The 3,013-nt window shown below is 42.0% G+C and overlaps 1 long non-coding RNA gene across 1 annotated transcript in view; it reads right to left on the reverse strand.

Annotated features, from left to right (window-relative positions):
- Nucleotides 1–1,143, reverse strand: part of LOC108523822 (uncharacterized) — a 19,943-nt gene extending 18,800 nt beyond the window's left edge. Inside the window, exon 1 of the long non-coding RNA XR_001883901.1 lies at nt 921–1,143. This is a non-coding gene — a long non-coding RNA (uncharacterized LOC108523822). The remainder of the gene's footprint in view (nt 1–920) is intronic.
- Nucleotides 1,144–3,013: the final 1,870 nt, after the last annotated feature.

The raw sequence follows: 3,013 nt of genomic DNA on the forward strand, positions 1-3,013 counted from the left end.
GCTTGCCGTAAACCACCTTCCCTGTGCGCTGAACTGGACAGCCAATGACAGGTAAGAGAGTGTCATCTCTCACTAACCTAAGACAGGAGGGCCGTCATAGCTACTGCCTAATCCCATGACGGGTACCAGTGAAGAGATGTGTCACTCCAACCTAAGACAGGCGCAGTTCCCGAGGGACTATCTTCTAGTCACTAATAATATAAAAAAGGAGGACCTGTCCAGAGCCGTGAGGCCCGGAAATTGCCGCGGCCTCTGTTGTTTAAGCTCCGCATTGCGGAGACAAGATGGCGCACTTCCTGGTTCTTCATCATCAACTTTTCCCGTGCGCGCGAACTTTTCCCACACATGCGTAGATAACTTCCTGCGCCCGGGAAAGACTAAGTCTACTGAGCATGCGCCTGGTGACATCTCTCATTATTCTCCTCCCTGCCTGCTCTGCCGCACTTCCTCTTCCCTGCCAGCCTATATAAGGCATTGCACCGCCGCCATTAAACAAGACTTGATCAGGATACTGTCTTGTCTCCATTTCTTGTGTCTCTTGTCTCTCTAAATTTCCCACCCCTCCTCCAAGGTCTGTGTTAATGATCCTGCTGGACGGGACATCTGGTAACCTCAACTAAAACACAATAGAGGAAAAGCAAAGAGGCTGAAAGGAATATGTTCTCCTAGAGTCAGAATCAAAAAACAATTTACTCAGTTCTTCCACAGACAAGACTATATGCTAGTTTTTGTATAACAATGGACTCCAAATTTACAGTGTAGCAATGGCAAAGCACAGGGAAATAATAACATGTGAGCCATTCTGTGTAAGCCCTAAATTGAAGATCCAAATCTTACAAACCTAAGAAATCAGTACACTTTTATTTCATTTCCCTCTCACTTATGATAGGAAAGGGATGCATATATCCAGTAAAATTTACCTTTCCTGTTAGCTGCTACAAATCTTGTTCACCTGAATTTCCATATGCTCCTAAACACCCTGATATGAACCTGGGTCTCCTTTTCTCCTGAATCCTGATGTCCTTTGGTAAAATGGAACCTTCTGGGTATTATTTCAGAGATTCTTCTTAGCTATCAGTGGACACTGCATACTAGCCAACGGAACAGCCCAAGTTAAGGTAGGTTGTTAATGGAAAGCCTTCATGTTTTTCTTCTCCAATCCTATTTGTGTTTTAAGAGGAAATCTTAGAGGTGTGGAAGACCAGAATATGCTGCCACCAAATATAAAGAATAATTGAGTTGAAGGCAATTAAGAAGAAGCCTATGCAGGAAAGCTCTCTGCCCTCTCTGTATTTGCCTAAAAGAAGGACACAGATTTACAAAGACAAAAGGTATTCCACCTCCCACCCGCTACCAGGGAGAACAATGGTTAGTCACTAAGACAACTTTAGACTTTTGTTACCCTGGAGATGGTACCAGAGGAATCTACATTAATGAGCTTTACTAACCCATCTTTATCTGCCATGTATTTGCCTTCTCACAAGTTGCTGCCCTAGAGACTTAAAGTTCTTTTCCTTTGTCTTGTCACATCTATAAAAATTTACTGTTTTCTTTGTTGAAGATGCTACATAAGCTAGAATTCAAAGCCATCTCTTTGAGAACTACTCATTCCCTGGATGTCTTTCATATATATGCAATATACATGTGAATACATTTCTGTTTGTTTTTCTCTTGTCAATCTATCTTTTGTTACAGGGGTTTATTCCAACTAGGAATAAACCTATGGGAGTTAAAGAAAAAAATCCTCTTCCCCTACAGAGTGAAGAAATTACATTTTAATGCAAATTAATCTATCTGCATTTGATACTCAGCAACTATTCGGTGCTGCTTCTGATACCAGTGGGATAGAGGAGGTCCCCAAATTCCCATGGGACCCTGCCTCTGGCCAGCATCCGGGTTCTTGACACCTTCACAGGAAGGAAGTCAAGGATGAGTCATAAAAAATTGGGAAAGTACAGAGATTTATTGCAAAGTGAAAAGTGCACACTCAAGAAAGGGAAGTGCAGGTGTACTCAAGAGAGTGAGTCACACCATTGGGTTTGGGAGTTTGGGGCACTATGGGTTTCTTTGGCCAAGGGATGGAATATTTATGAAGATTCTTAGGAAAATGTAAAGATTTCTCGGAACTGCGGTGTCACCCATTTTTCACCAAATATGGGTGTTCCTGGAACTCTCAAGGTGCTCGGGCATGTGTGATTGAGTATGTTAATGAGTGTATAATGAGATCCTAAGTGAAACCTAGGTCAAAGCCAGTGCCATGTTTGGTCCAGTCAGTCTTCACCAGCTTGGCCCACATCCTGATTTTCAGGGTCTTATCAGTCCCTAGCTTATGCAGCTATTTCAACAGTTTCCATTTGCTAACCACGTACAACTGATGCCTGGAATTTTCTGTTCTTCTGTGACCACTCTCTATTATTCCTGTCTCATTTTTACCATCTTCATGGGTAGAGAGTCACCCTTTGACTTTGGACTTGGCCTTAGTCATGCTTTAGTCAATGAAATATTAGCAGACAAGATGGAAGCAGTGGTTTACAAAGTGCTTGCATGATTAAGCTTGACCTGCTGAGTTTCTTTTGCAATAACAAGAACATACAACTGGTCCAGGAAGGATGAGAGACACATGGAACTTCCCCTGGAATGAAGTTACAGCTTGAGGCTGAGTGCCCCTACATCAGGTGACCCTTAAAGGAATTGCAAATTTGTGAATGGGAATTAAATATGTTCCATATGTCACTGCGTTTTGGGGTGGTTTGTTTTGCAGCAGTTTTGTGGCAATAGCTGACTACTATGAATTGGAATTTTTGTACAAAAAACTGACTCTGAATAATCTAATTAAAAAAAAAACTATAAGAGAAAGATAAAGAATAGCCCCCAGAATAAAAGGCAAAGTGAAAGAACCTAGCTTCAGAAAGAATAAGGACAAAGCATCCCCAAAGATCTAGGTAGCAGCAACTAATGGTAAGCCTCTACAAAGCACCAAGGTCAGGATGAAGGAAGGCCAATAGATTTCATT

This window comes from Rhinopithecus bieti, unplaced genomic scaffold (genome assembly GCF_001698545.2).
Source record: "Rhinopithecus bieti isolate Rb0 unplaced genomic scaffold, ASM169854v2 scaffold_76550, whole genome shotgun sequence".
Taxonomy (NCBI): domain Eukaryota; kingdom Metazoa; phylum Chordata; class Mammalia; order Primates; family Cercopithecidae; genus Rhinopithecus; species Rhinopithecus bieti.